At 19.3% G+C, this 17312-nt stretch overlaps 1 protein-coding gene across 2 annotated transcripts in view; it reads right to left on the bottom strand.

Annotated features, from left to right (window-relative positions):
* LOC409285 (myosin heavy chain 95F) overlaps window positions 1-17312 on the bottom strand; it is a 101817-nt gene that overhangs the window by 26145 nt on the left and 58360 nt on the right. The window lies entirely within an intron of this gene.

Here is a 17312-nt window from a genome sequence, read left to right as displayed (position 1 = left end):
TTTGCTCATCTCTGCTTACAAAGTTCATTTTATAGAAATGAAAAAATTCCTTAATAATATAAGATAGTTTCAATCAATTTTCAAATAAATTGTAAATAAAATTTAATAGGTTATAAAATAAATCTCATAATATGCGTAAAATAATATTTTTTCAATTTTTGATAATATTTTATTATTAAATAATTATTAAATAACATTTTTTTCTAATTTTTATATAATAAAAATATATTATTTGTATTAGATAAAATAATTAGTTATTTATTTATTTAACAAATATTTCAATTTTTGTAGAAATTAAATATAATAAGAAAAAAAAAAGAATTTGTCCTTACAGTTAGAAGATAATAATAAACTTAAAAAAAATTAAAAATATACAATGAACATCTTAGAGGATAGATTCTTGAAAACAAAAGACATGAAAATCGATATACGAAAATTGATTGAGATTATTTATTAAATTATAAACAATTTAAATTTATGCTTCATTTTATTTTATCAAACTTAAATTGCTCATAATTTAATAAATGAAGTTGAATTAATTTATTTGTTTTAACGTCTAGAATTGTTGTATCAAAAAAGATCCACGCAGATTTTAATGAAAGTATTTGCGAATATAATATAAAAATATTTATTAATAGTAAAACTACTATACTTATTAGATATTTGTTATAATAGATTAAAAAATATTAAGTTTTAAAATTTAAAATAATCTCATTAAATAATATATTAAAAAATATTGAATTAGTAAAATAAGAAAAAATATATACTCTATTCAATTAATCCTTTTAATACATATATAGATTGTATATAATATATATATATAAATATCAAGATAGATATCAATATATATATCCACTAATTTAAGAAGAAAATATATTTACAACTAATCAAATGTAAACTTTAATAAATACATATATTTAATATAATATATTTTTTATTTATAATACATTTAATATTTTTATATTTGATTTAATAAAAATATTCACAAAATAAAATGATATGATTGAATTATGAATTAAATCTACTATATAGATTTGTTTTTTTAATTGATATCTACTTATGATGACTGAAAAAAGATCTATTGTAAATAATAAGTAAATTTGAAAATATTATAGATTTATTTTAAATTTAATTTAGTTAATTTAGTTATTTATTTTAAAATCAATTTTCAATCTATTTATTACTAATCTGTTGTAACAAATGTCTAATAATATGTATACATTTATTAAAATATACTATAATACTATACTATATGCAAATATCGAAAAGAAAAATAGAATATAGAAATATATGTACAGAGATATATTCTACATATATATATATATATATATACATTTTATATATTTTATATAAAATTAGAGTAATAAATATTTTATATAATATTTTATATAATAATAAATATATTGCATCGATTTCACTAAAATTTTGCTAAATATATATATTAATTAAAATTATATGTATTCATTTACTATATTTTTCCTGTAAATTCATATAATCACATATTTATATAATCAATTAATTTTTGGAATTTATTATTGAAATTATATTACATGAAATTATATTATAACTCTTTTATAGTTATATTTAAAGATAGCCAAATTTGAAAATAATAAAATTTTATATTTTATTCTTGACTATTATATGTTGTTAATATATTAGTAAAATTTTCATGTTTCATGTTCGACATACCGACCAGAAGAATTAAAGCTGAGCGTCCTCTATTCATCACTAGTGATCGGTTGAATAATTATTTACTAATTATTTACTATTATTTATTAAAATATTTAATTTAACAACAGAAATATGGTTGTGTGAATATATGTGAATACTTCAAAAGGATTCAAGAAGATAATCTTTCAATTAACATTTCTATAAAAAAATTTAATTAATAAATTAAATAATAAATATATTCTATAATATTAATATAAATAAATTATACAATGGATAAAACAATTTTTATAAAATAAAAATTGTAAAAATAATTAAATAATTCTCAAAATTTGTTTATTTAATTTTCTTTATATAAATATAATATTAATATAAAGTGATGTATCAATAATATTAATTTTAAATTATAATATGTTAATATTTTTTAAAAATAGAATCGATTATTTTTTATTGCATAAATCAATTCTTTTAATGATCTCGAATAAATTAAATTTTGAATAAAAAATTTCATATTTCAGATATATAAATATCCTTTCGTATATTTAATATAAAATATTTTAAAAAATTTATATAAAAAATATATAATTATATTTAAAATAAAATTCATAATTACTATATCTATATTTTGAGTAAAAAATTACAAAATTCATAAATAATTTTATTTTTATTTTTATTTTTAAATACATGTATGTATATAAAAATTTTTTGTACATCTTATATATATAATTATATATGTAAAAAAAAATTATATCTATTATTTTGTAATATTTTATTTTCATATTTCTTTGAAAAAAATTACAAGGAGAAAATTTCAATTTATTTAAAAAAATATATGTATGTATTTATTTAATAAAATAATGCAATTATATAAGTAATAATAAACAAGCGTTAAATTTGCAAAAAAATATATGATTTTATATATGATTTTATAAATGTAATAATAATCTTTAAGTATATAATTAGGATTTTAGATAAATTTGAAATTAAAGATTTCATGTAAAGTTTTAAATTCAAACATTTTCCTTAGGAAGAAATTTTTGAGCGATTATCCAATATAATCTTCTTAAATTCAATATTCATATACGAAAAAAGATTAAAAAATAATTTTATATAAAATTTTATTAAAAATAATGTTATTAATTTTATTAAAAATATACAAAACAAAATTGATTTGATATACATATTGATATACATATATAATATTTATGAATAACTAAATGTAATATATAAGAAAAATTTATGAATAATAAATTTAATTGAATTATGAATTTTTATTGTATTAAATAATAAATTAAATTAATTAAAGAAAAAATTAAAAATAAAATTTAATTAAAGAAATTAAAACAATATATATTATTATATTATATATATATTATTTAAACAATATATATATTTATGAATTTATTTATACAATTATTATTATTATATTTATTATACTTATTTAATATAACAAATAAAAATAATTGTAAAAAAAATGAGAAAAAAAACAATTTTTAATAAAACATAAGAATTTTAAAAAATTTTCAACGAAAATTTAAATACAATAAAATTTATTTTATATATATATATATATATATATATATATATATATAATATATAATATTTATATATTATATATTATAAATTTATATATATAAATATATAATATATATATATATATATTTTATATTATATAATGTATATATATATATATATATATATATTTTATATATTTTATATATATTTTATATATAAATATATAATATATGTATATATTATATATATACATATATATATATAAATTTTACTAATATATGTTCATTATCATGATTCTTGATAGTAAGCTAAGAAATTGTCGAAAGATCAAAATCAACGTTGCAAATATTATTGAATTACATTTTTGACCAATTGAATTCTTAATATAATTTCTAATTTTTTTAAGGACATTGAACGATCCCTCTGCTGTGCAGAAAATAGGAATTGACAATTATATTTTTAAAATTATAAAAAAATACTAATATTTTTTAAATTATTTTATATATCGATAAAAAGAATTAAAATTTTTATTTTTTACAAATTATATATAATTATGTTAATCCTTTCTTAAAAAATAATAATATTAATGTTATCAAAGTATTTAAAAAATTCATATAGTTTTCACATTTTTTAAAATACTTTTTTTAAATTTAAATTTATTAAAATAATTTTTTTTTTTCTTTTACAAAATATTTTTATTTCATAATTATGAATAATTATACTTGTTAATAATCTTAAAAAATTTGGTACATTTACAATTTTAAGATTTTTAAATGATTAAAAGTTTATTTTTGTGTTAATTGCAGTTGATTGAATATATCTATAGATATATAGATATATAAAAATATATCTATAGATATTTTTTTTTAAGTTTTTAAAAAAATTCAAAATTTGCAATAAGTTTTTCAATCGTCAAAGTTGATTATTGATATTGTTGATCTTGATATAGAAGTATTTATTGGAAAAATATGAAAAAATAACTGTGTAATATTAATATATATATAATATATAATATATATTATTATATATATATTATTATAGTTGTAATACAAATTTTTATAAAGATTATCTTATTGATCTTGTATATTTGTTTTATTGTGTTTTGATTTTTCTTAAAATTAATAATTTAAAACCAAATTAAGTAATTTTTGGTGATTTCACAAAAATCTCTTATGAATAGATTTTTTATCTTAAAAATAATTGATAGAAAAGATATAAGTATATATAAGAAAATGCCAACTTAAGATTTTTTACAAATTTTTGTAGTAGTATTACTTTCACATATTTCCAGATTTATTGGAAATATGTGAAAATAAATATTCTATAGATTACGTTAAATAATATGATTAAATATTTTATTTTTTTTATAAAATTTCTTTAGCATTTTTGTTATTATAAAGTCGGAGTTTGATATTTTATTATTTTTTTTTAATTTTTTTATAACATATATTTGTTTATTACTTTATAGTTTTATGAAATATAAATAAAAAATTATTGTGAAATGCCTAAATGGTCATTTGTAAAGATTTTTTACAGATAGTTTGCCATAGTTTCTGTTTGATTTTTCACAAATTTAGTCTGTTTTTATATAGGAAATATATAAATTGCAGACAAACTTCCATTTTGTTTTTATAAAGGAAATTGCTGATTTTTTTACTCTTTTTATATATTTTCACAGCAAGTAAGCTATATCATTTTTATATCATTCAAATTCTTGATAAAATTATTAAAATTAGCATTATTTTATTTTTTTAATTTTGTTGATTTTAGGAATTTTGAGTTGAGTTTTATATTGTAGTTATTTATTTAATTGTTATTGCTTTTTTATATATTTTTTTCTATTTATTAATTTTATACATACTAAATACTTTATTATTATTATTTTTTTCTTAATAATTTATTGAAATACATTTTGTAATTCATTTTGTAATTTAAGATTTGTAATTCATTATTGTTAATGAATTTTTTATAGTTTATTCAATCCATAGTTATTCATGAATTTGTCTGTTGCAATATTTTGATTTAATTCAACAATTGCAAGAATATAGTTTGAGAACAAACCAAATAATTCTTTTGCTATGATATCGAGATTAATGTTGATGATTGCTATATTTAATAAATCAATTGTTTTATTATATTTACATTCGTGTCTGTATCTAATATATGTATCTAATATCTAATATATGTTCAGTATGTGAATGTTTCAAATAAGAATATTTTTAATTATTTTTTAATTATATACGGGATAACATTTTGTTATTCATTTTGGATTCAATGACTTCTTTTTCACATTAAAGTCATTCACAATTTTGTAATTATATCACAAATTTTGTAATTAATTAAATATACGATTATAGATCTAAGTATATTCTTTAGAAAGAAAAATTTCACTTCATAAGAGACATATCTATAAAAGCTATCGACTCTTGTTTAATATAAATTTAGATTGTTTAAAAAATATAACTAATCTGACTTTTTTTTGTATATCAACTTTTGTGTTTGTTTAAAATTGATTTTCTCTGTATAATTTCAAATATTATTTAACAATAGGCAATTGAATATTTAGATAGAATTAAGATTTTAATTCTTTTTTGAATATTCGCGTTATTATTCATCAACATTTACTGTAAATAATAAATATTAGAAAAAATAATAATAAAATTACAAGTGTAAAAACCTGTTTTCTTTTAAAAATCATATACAATATATGGAAAATATTTTTTAAAAAATATAATTGAATATAATAAAAATGGCAACTAATTTTTCTATCATAAACTTTTATTTCATAAGAAAAAATTAAATTAATTTAAAAAAATTTTTATTGTATAAAAAATTAAGTAAAATTTAAGTAATATTTTTTAAGTAAAATTATTCAAAATTCAAAGTATTTCAAATATTAGAAATTCAAATAATAAATGATCACGATTTATGATTTGTTTATTTGGGGAAGGTTTTATTTTACGGAAATCTTTTCTCATTATATTTTTGAAATATTAAGCCCTATTAAACTTAAGAGGAAGGAAATATTGCTTAAGAGGACAATGTTGTTTTAGATGACATTTGAAATTAAGTATTTTTTTTTAAATATTTTTAATATCTAGCTAAAAAGCAATATGATTTGAAAATAGTTTCAGCTTCCACGGCAGCTTCAATGATAATATTATTCTATAAGATTTATGGTAAACATATGCGAATCAGTACTTTATGCAACATTCGTCTCAAATCTAGTTCGAAGAACTTTTCTTAAGCTTAGGAGTGTCATCGCTCAAGACTGATCCCTGACTGGTTGATCATTGACTACAATGTGCATCACAAATTATCATAGAGAAATTTTCCGTAAACATTAGTTTTTTGATGTTTGAGATTTTTTAAGATTTATTAAGATTTCATCATATTTTGACTGCTAAACATTGTGAATTACTATGAAAAATAATCTTATAATCACGCATATTGTATTCATCAATCAAATTTATTGTTTATCATTAAGATGAGAAAACATTTTATCTTTTCCATTCAACTTTCAATTTATCTATCTATGTAGTTATTAATTTTCCATCACCTATTTAACAAACATAAAGAACATAAAAATTGAAAAAAATATTTAATGCTAAAGTAACAATAACAGTGACAAATACAAAAAAAATTAAGAAAAATTAAATTCAATTCTCTTATTAAATTACAAAGTAATCAATTGATGACCGTACAGTGAAGTAAATGACAAATGTTGATTGAAAAACATTAATAATATTATTATAATTTTATATAATTTATTTTTCAATAATATTTTATCTGTAGTCAGTTTAGTTTATCAAATCTATCAAAAATTAGATCAATTTTCAAAGGATATATAAAGGAAAATATATAAAAATATATCAATATTAAGAAAACATATTTAAAAAGAAGATTTTAAAGCTGCAGTTGAATTTTCAATAAGTGATTGATTTTATCTATTTACTTGGTCAATTTTTTTTAATTTAATATAAATTATAATATATATTTATTTTTTTATTGCAAATATTATTCATTTTGAATAATGAATAAAATTGATTTATTCATTCTATATGAATTCTTTATTCATTGTTCTTGAATAAAATGTAATTCGTTATAATTTTTTGCCAACAAAAAATATTAATTCCATTCAATATCCTTTTTTGTTGATACATTAGTTGAATCTGTTGGTTACCGGCAGATAACTAATATTATTCTCACAATACTGCGGTGTTCCATGATTAACTAATATTTTTTCTTAATATCTTATTAACAAAACTGTAAAAAAAGTTTTACAGAAAAATTAAAAAACTTTTAAAGAAAAAAGTTGCTTGAAAATATTTCAAGAATTTCCAGTTAACATGTATTCCCACATTTTTAAAATATTCTCTATATATTCTATATGCACAGATATTTAATAGAAAGATTTAAATGGAAATAATTAAATATTATTGATTTTATAAAAGAAATGTAAAAAAAGAAAAAGAAAAAACTTGCTATATTAAGGTAAAAATTTAATTATGGTGAAAAGAATTTTTTTTCAAGATCTTTTTTTTTCGAAATTTCAGATCATCAAATTTAATAAATAATTTTTTAGATAAAATTCCATATTTTTCATTCTATATTTCGATATTCTTTTAAAATATTATAAAAAATGAAGTTCAATCATCTTAATAATTATATGTAATACGTTTATTAATATAAAAAAATTTACATTAAATATTCTCAATATCCAATTATTTATTATCACATATGAATTTCAATTTCATTTTAATTATTGAGATAAGGAATTAGAGGACATATACAATTCGATTAAAAGCTTATACTCAAGGATTATATTGGTTGTATATGTTTGGCTTGTTATAGATTCATATTTTTTGAAAGTATTTATGAATTATATATAATTAAAATTTGTTATTCTTATATTAAATTGCGCATACATATATGCATTCATGATAATATATATGTCAGCATATAATCGTTATCATAACCATTATCATAGAAGCATATATATTAAATAAAATATCTATAAATTTGTAAAAATACAAAAAATTAGATATGAAATATAAAATTGCAAAATGTTTATTATAATCGAGTTTATTGATTATTCTTTCTTTACGAATTTCTAATTTTTTTCTTAATTCTTATTTTTCAAATTTTGTCATAAATAAATTAAATTAATAAAATTGTTATAAATAAATTAAATTAATAAATATCAAAAATCGATAAATGTACAAATTAACTTTTATAATTTAGATAAATTTAATTATAAAAATTATAAAAATTAATAAAATATTGGCAATATTTTTTTATAATTGCGAATAATTCTATATCTCAAAGAGATTAAATGAAACTATCGTTAATTGTAATTATCTTCAAATTTCCCTCGATAACATGATATATTGTTATACAAAGATGGTATTAGTCCAATCTTCCATCATAATAGAATTAATAATTATACATTCGCGTTGTCATCATAATTTTTATAAACTATGATTTCAATTCTTTTTATTATGGAATATAATATGTTTTGAATTTATTTTATATAATCTTTTTAATTAAACATTTTTTTGACAATAGTAATTAGCGATTTGATGATAAATTCATATTAGCTATTTGCTAAAAAGTAGCAAAGTAACTTTAATATTTTATAGTATTTATTGTAATATTATAAAATTATAATATTATAATATGATATTTAATATTAGTGTTGAGTTTATATATGTGCCATTCATATTTTGTATATTGTATGAATTATTTATGTTGTCACTAGATGCTGTCGCTGTTTTGATTCTGTTTTGTCTATTTTCCTTTTTGAATTGTCGCAATGTAGTGAACTCAGACAATAGAGCAAAGATATCGGCACAATCCATTTTATATAACATAATTAATTTTATTTTTTTTATTAAATATATTCTTTCTTATTTCTCGTAAAATTATTTTTCACCCTATTCCCTAATAGATTATGAGCATAGTATCTTCCGTTATCGTGTAGTGATACTGAATGATTTGATACTGAAAACAAATAAATATATTGCTGAAATTGAAATTGAAATAAATATATTGCTGAAATTGAAACAAATAAATATATTGTGAAATCTTGTGATTTAGTACAAAGATATGTTTTGGGCTAATTAAAAATTAAAATTAAAAATAAAATAAAAATGGCTGAATCAAAATTGTCTCATCTTCATTGTTTCAATGGATAAAACTATGAGTTATAGAAACGACAAATGAAAATTTACATGAGAATAAATGTATATCAATAGTTCGATTTTCAGATCTGAAAATAAAATAAATGCTATATTATAAATTCAAAAAGATACTGAAGCTTAAGTATTTTTTATGAGAGATCTTGAATTAAGATATTCATCAATTAAGATATTTATCGAATTGTTCTACTATTGCACAGATGTAGACAAGATTACATATCATATACATTGAGAAAAGTAATCAATTAATACAAACACTTTTGTATAAATGCAAAAATAGATTCGAAAGAATTCATCGCAAATCACATTTCGAAAATAGCGAAAAATTTTCGCTGGATTTAAAGATATGAATATGAAACAAAAACATCTTGTTATCATTGCAAAAATTTTGTCAAGTTTAACAATAAAATATGATTATGTTTACATAATCTAATATGCTATCTCTACTACATAATATAATATGCTATAATATGTATCATGAACAAGAAGCATGGAACAAACAATTGATTAATAGATCATTATTAAATGAAGAAATGCTGTTAAAAATATATACAAGATAAATATCTTGTGAAAAGACGAAAGAAGCTTACTATGTGAGAGAACATCGAAAGAATCATATTCGCTGAGATCTTCGTATTTTTCATGATTCTTGTGGCTCTAATATAAATAATAAAGAAAAATCATACATGTTATTTCTGCACAAAATCCGGATATTTGTGATTATACATTGAAAAAGGCACAAGGAAAAGGACAATTCTTAATAGTTTACAAAAATGAAAAAGAAAATAAAAATATTAAACATTCTGATTTAGCTAAATTATTTATTTATATAATTATTTTAAAAATATTTAACATAGAAAATGTAGAAAATGTTTTACAAATGAAAGATAGTTTGCCGATTCAAGTGCGATATTTCGAAAAGACACATATGTCTTTGAGAAAAGAATGTTCAAAAACATAAAATTGCATATAAAAAATACATACAGAGTTCGCACAGGTGACGGCAATATATTGCGTATTAAAGACAAAAGAAACATCGATGTTGAAGTGATATTAATGGAATATATATGTATACAATTGGTAGAGTATTATATGTATCTCGATTAAAGAAAAATTTGTTGTCAATCAAATGTGCTTCTGAAAAAAAAATGAATTTTTGATAGACAAAATATATTTTTATAAAAAAAATAAATTAATTGTTAAGGAAAATAAATTTAATAATAAATTGAATTAAATTTCATACTTATACAGAAAATGTACTAGTGAGTATTACATCACAAAATGATATGATTATATATAAATTTTGAAACATTGTGATACATAACAAATTCGAATATGCAAGATTTAAAGATCGATGGTATAATAAAAAGTAATAATCTTTCGTGAAGGATGTTCCAAGCAGCATTGAACAACTTTTTCGAAAGAACAATATACAAGCCAAACATGCAATGAAAAATGATCTATGCAATAAGATAAGTCAACCATCTATTGCATATTATTTCTTATTGAAGGATGATTACTAAATGTATTGTTATATTTATTTCTTGAAAAAGAAAACAGTTCTCAATTATTTGAAATAGTTTGATGTACAAACAGACGAATGTAATGTAAAAAGACTGAAAACTGATTGTAGTAAAAAATTTTGTAATAGAGCGGATAAAAATTATTTATTTTCGAAAAACATTAAACATTGATAGTGCTTGCATCAGAACAAAACGGAGAATAGAACAATTGTTGAATTAGTGAGGTATATGTTGCATGCAAAGCAATTATCGGTATAATTATGAGTTGAAGTGACAATTACAGATATTTACGTTAAATTGGACAGCTACGAAAATCTTAGAAGAATCAATTCCAAAAAATGATTCGAAAAAAAATCATGTGTAGCATACTTACGAATTTTTGGAAAATTATTATGCTTATATAACAAAAGATCAAAGGAGCAAATAGGAGATAAATTCAGAAAAATATTTGATAAGAAATTAAAATAAAGAAAACAAAATTTATCGATTATTCGATCTTGAAGAAATGTTATATTTGTAAAAATTTTAACGAAAAACCTAGATGTGATCCTACAGAGATAATTGAATTTATTGATAACAAGACAATTAAAACAAATATGGAAGCGAATAGTAAAATCGATAAAGATGAATCAATATTGTTATTAAAGAAAACGAAAAATTCTCGACAATTCTTAATCCAAAATCTAAACGAGAGATCCTTATCTGCCTTACGGAAGTTATTCAATGTCAGAAGCTCATTCTGAAATGAATGAAATATTCCTTGCTGTTTATGAGCCACAAACAGTTCAAAAAGCATTAGAAACAGAAGATTCGATTACTCGAATTTACATGGATAGAATCAATTAACGAAGAAGAGAAGAAAGAACTTGAATTTCTTAAAAAAAAAAAAAAAAATAAAACATGGATTCTAATTCTAAAACCAAGCAATGCTAAAATTGCTGCAATGTCAATGCTATTTTAAATCGCTGGATTTTCAAAAGAAAATATAAAATGAATGGGACAATTTATAAATACAAGACCAGATTAAGAAGCTATGCACAGAAAGATCATATTGATTATAAAGAAATGTTCTCGATCATGAAATATGTACATATAATGTTATTTATATGTTAGTACTATAATGGATCTGGAATTGATACAATTAGATGTAAAGATTGCATTTCTGTATGGTTTAGAAGAGACTATTTACATAAAGTAATGAACTGGCTTCGATTTATATGAATTATATTATATTATATCGTGTGTATTTATTACGAAAAAATTTGTATGGATTGAAACATGCATCAAACCAATAGAATAAAAAAAATCAGTGAATTAATATATGAGTATGATTTAATACAATCTAAAAATGATGCCTGCATGCATTACTTAATATTAGAAACTTTAATTTAATTATATATGTAGTACTATATTGATGATAGTATAATCTTGTAATAATCATTTAAAAATGATTAAAAATGATTTACTTTCTAATCTTAGTCGAGTATTTAAAATAAAATATTTGAAGATTGAATATTTAGTATGTAAATTGGAATGTAAATAGAAATAAAGAACTCTGAAAGATATTTCAAAAGACTTATTTAAAAAAAATATTTAATATTAATATATTTAAAATAATATTAAAAATATTAAAAATATATAATATTTAAAAAAATATTATAATAATAAATTTATAAAAATATTATAATAAATTTAATCATACAGATTTTGTTTTTCAACTTCTGCTGATCCTAATATTAAATTCACTAAAACTATTGATACAAAAGAAAAGAATGTTAAATCATTTCTTTATAGAGATTTATAGAGAAGCTATCGATTCGTTAATGTTTTTAATAACGACTACAAGATCTGATTTGTATTTATTGTATTGAATCAATTTATAGAAATACTAAATCATTGGAATGGAGTTAAAGAAATATTTAAATATTTAAAAGGGACAATAAATTAATTTAGTTTATGGTCAAGCATCAAAACATTTAATTTTAATTGCATATCTATCCATCTAATTAGATAGACTATATAGATACCAGAAAGAGCATTACTGAATGGGTTTGTTATTTGAACAATGATCTTGTAGCATGATATACATAACATAAATAATCAACAACCAAAGCGGAATTTATAATTTTATGTTTGACAATAAAAAAACTTATATGGTTAAGATGAATTCTTGCGGAGTTAAATTGTTTTCAAAAATGCCAATTTATCGTAATAATCAAGCTGCAATTATTTTAGCAAAAAATTCAAAATCATGTAAAAAATTTAAACATATAGATACAATATCATTTTACTTGCGAAAAATATAGAATAGAAAAAATAAATGTTAAATATATTAAAAATGATAAACAATTAACCGATCTGTTTATAAAAATTACTGAAATAAAAATTTCAGAATTTATTATCTCAGAAAGTGGTAAAAGAATATAAATATGATTTGTCCAATAAGAATTATAATTTTATAAAGATATTCGTTGGATGGGAATATTAAGTTTATATATGTAGATGCATCTCATATCTTGTATATTGATGTGTGAATAGAGTGTCACAGAATATCATCATATTATGAGGAATAATGACAAATTTGACAAAAATAAAAAATTAACATATATAGAACACACTTAATCATCTTAAAATATTATATTAATTTAATGAATCGTATAAATTATTAATCAAAGATTTAATTATTATGTTTAAACACTTCCTACTAATTCATAAATTACTAATTAACAATAGTAACTAAAAAAATAAGATTAAACGTTGTAACATTATGTTTAAAAGTTCTGGTATAAACTTCTGTTTTATTGAGATACGCTCATTCTTTTATAAAGAGTTTAGAAGTACATAAGAGGGATTTATTTATAATACTATCACGATTTAAAATTTATTGATTGATACAAAAAAAGTATTTCCATTGAATTTTAAATATAATCACTTGTTATTTACTTCTTAATTATTAAAATTATTAAGGGATTATTAAGGGATATTTTAAAGTATGAGATATTCTCGATATTATTAGTAATTTTAATAAGAATGATTTATTCGATTGATTTTATTTTTCGTAATAATTCGAAGATAACGTAACAAGTAATAAAATAGATATATACGTATATGACTTTCATATATATGTATATAAAAATAGATATATATGTATATCATAATAGTAATATCACAATAGATTTGAGGTATACTAACTGTTGTTACAAAAGATCGGGGCTTTTATAGATTATAAATACAATAGATTATAATGATGCTACTTCACATAGTCATTTTTTTAAATGATCTAATAATTCTAACAAATAATTTTTCAAACCTGTTCTTGAGTACCTAGATTGAGATAATTTGCAAACTCTTAACGTTGAATTTGTTTACAATTTTTGTTTTATATAGTTATCGTCTACAGCTATATATTGATCATTGATATTAAATGCTACATTATTGCATGCAATAGTTACTTCGAATATTTTTCCGCTTTTATGTGGAATTAGATATATTTTGGAAATAGTCAAAGTATCTTCATATAATATAAGTACTATGAAATAATATAACTTATTTCCTTTAGTTATTTTTACTAAAGTCTAATAATATTTGAAAATTTTGTGGTTTTGATGCAATGTGATTAATTAAATAATTTCGATCTGTAATTGAGCGTAGTGCTGTAAGAAATTAAAATTTATAAATTGTAGATTTATAATTCCCTGGTTTCTTAATATGATAGTTTCAATAATTTCATCTATTTGTATGTGTAATTCTTGAGATAAAACATTCTAAATGGATAACTAAGGCCATTATTAGATTATTTGATCTATATTGTTTTTTAGTTTGTTTATATTGTTTTCTATGTCATTGATCAATTTGTTATTATTTAAAACTTATTTGTACTGATTAGCATTGATTAGCTATAATTATGCATTTTGTTATTACTATCATAGAATTTGTTAAGATTCTGATTTATTAAATTAAGATCGTTTTCATCTAGCTTCAAATAAATTTTTCGAAACTGAATTTATGATATTGAGTTGATTTATTAAATTAAGATCGTTTTCATCTAGCTTCAAATAAATTTTTCGAAACTGAATTTATGATATTGAGTAATCCTCTTTTAATTTTATAAAGAGTTATTAATTTTAATTAATTGTCTATTGTCTATTGTTATAAATCGGTTAGTTAGTAGTTTGATTTCTGCTTTAAAAAGGCAATTTTTACAATAATCGCTTAATCTATTTATGCTATTGTCTAAGTTTTGACTTTGATTAAAGATTTCTTGTATCTCTATATATAATAATACTATATATTTATAATAATACTCTAATATAATAATACTAACTATAGTTATTTTACTTGAATAAAAATAGCTTTCGCCTATTGATTCTGTCAAGATGTTTATTTGGCCGTTAATTTTGTTGAGCGTGAGAAATAAACAGCAAACAAAAGAAAACCGATGGTTCTCCTAAAAAATAATGTTTAAATCTATTATTATGAATGAATTCAATTTTTTTTCCAACTCTTGATTTAATAATTTGAAGCTTTACAATTTATAATTTAATAGGGTCCTAATTATTCAGAAAAGAGAGAGTTTTTTTTGTGACAATTTTCTAACAGTATTTGATCTTTTGGTTTAAAAGTGTTTTGAGATAAGATTCTGGAATCTTAATTTTTTTTTTTGTTTTTTTTTTTTTTTTGCTTACTTTTAATAAGCAACTTTATTTTTGTTTTATTAAGATTAAAATTATATTTTCTTTGCCATTGTATATTTTATCTTTCATTAGAATAAAAATATTATACTAGATAGGAGATTTGCCTTGTGACCAAATATAAGTATGAAGGATGTATATTCCGTTATTTCATGAATTTTTGTATTATATTCTAATGTGGTAAAATCTAAGATTTCATTTCATTGGTAATTATTGTCAGAAAGATTTGATCATAATTTGATGATTTGATGATAATAATTTTTTTATAATTCTGTGTACTTTTTTCTTTCAACTTTTAATGAGCCATTAAATTGAGAATGGAAATTAGTTTTGATGTGTTAATGATTTTTTCAAAAGTTGCTTTCGTTTTTTATTTATAAAATAAAAAGCTCCTCTATTATATATTTGGGAGTTGAAAATATATATAGATAATATAGATAAAATATATACATAATTTCATTAAGATATTGGATGATGTCACTAGAATTCTTGAGGATTTTTGAGGGGTATAAGATATTTATTATTAGTTGATTTTACATGGATAACTCGTATTATTGAAAAGGGATCTATTATATCGAAATTTTCTCTGTTTATGTTATCTTTTGATATGTGGAAAACTCTCTTATAAAATCATGAACATCTTTTTCTAAATTTTTCCAAATTATTCAGTAATTTTCTTAAATATTATACCATTGTATCAAAATATTCAATAATATTATTGTGATTTTCCTTTAGAATTGTCAATTTTTCTGCATTGATGTTCTTTCTCTTAAGGTTTGTAGTTATAGATCAATTTGGATATTTAAATTATGAAATTTAGCATTGTTTGGATGATATCTCGTTTATTATTACTATTACTACTAATTTTTTCATTATTGATTCCTATTACTGATTTATGAGGTTTAGTAAGTACTAATTCATGAAATAGTGTCAATTGTCTTTTCGTAGTAGTAATTTAATTCTTATAATGTTATCTATCGTGATCATACGTTTCTAAATTAATTTTTTTTTTAATCATATTAACAAGAGTGTTTTGCTTTTTTACAAATTAAATAGTTTATATAAAAATCTATTATTACTGCGTGGAAATTTGTAAATAATTTCTGCTTTAATAATTTAATTAATATTTTTATTTCATTATTAGATGCAGAATATAATACATTGTCTGAAATAAAAAATTTTCAGTGTTTCATTGGACAGGATATTTGTTCACTTGAGAAATTTGCTATAAAGGTTTCTGAATATGAAATTAGTACGCGTATTCGAGATAGGACATCAGCAATAGTATTTTTTTTTTTATATTTTATTTCATAATTATATTCTTTCAATATAAATCGCTATCTTAATCTAAAAAAAAAAGGATCTTTTACGTTTTATAGCTACTTAAGAACTTGATAATTCGTTTATATAAGAAATTTTCTAATAGATACTATCTGAATTGTTTTGTTGCCCATACAATTGTCAATAACTTCTTTTCTATATATATTTTTTGTTATAATTTTTCTATAGTGCATTAAGTATTTAGAATATATAGCTACATGAATCCATTCTGGCGGATAGTATTGTTTTACTAATTCTTCATTGCTGACTTTAGTTAGATAAATGTCTTTATGAAATTGGGATATTGTAATATGGGTGCAGTATAGAAGTATTCTTTTAATATATCAAATGCTAATTGTTATTTGTCGAAAAAGTTTTTTTTTATATCCATTAAT

This window comes from Apis mellifera, linkage group LG12 (assembly GCF_003254395.2).
Source record: "Apis mellifera strain DH4 linkage group LG12, Amel_HAv3.1, whole genome shotgun sequence".
NCBI lineage: Eukaryota > Metazoa > Arthropoda > Insecta > Hymenoptera > Apidae > Apis > Apis mellifera.
The sequence above is the reverse complement of the archived record's forward strand: the minus strand, read 5'-3'. Positions and strand labels throughout refer to the sequence as shown.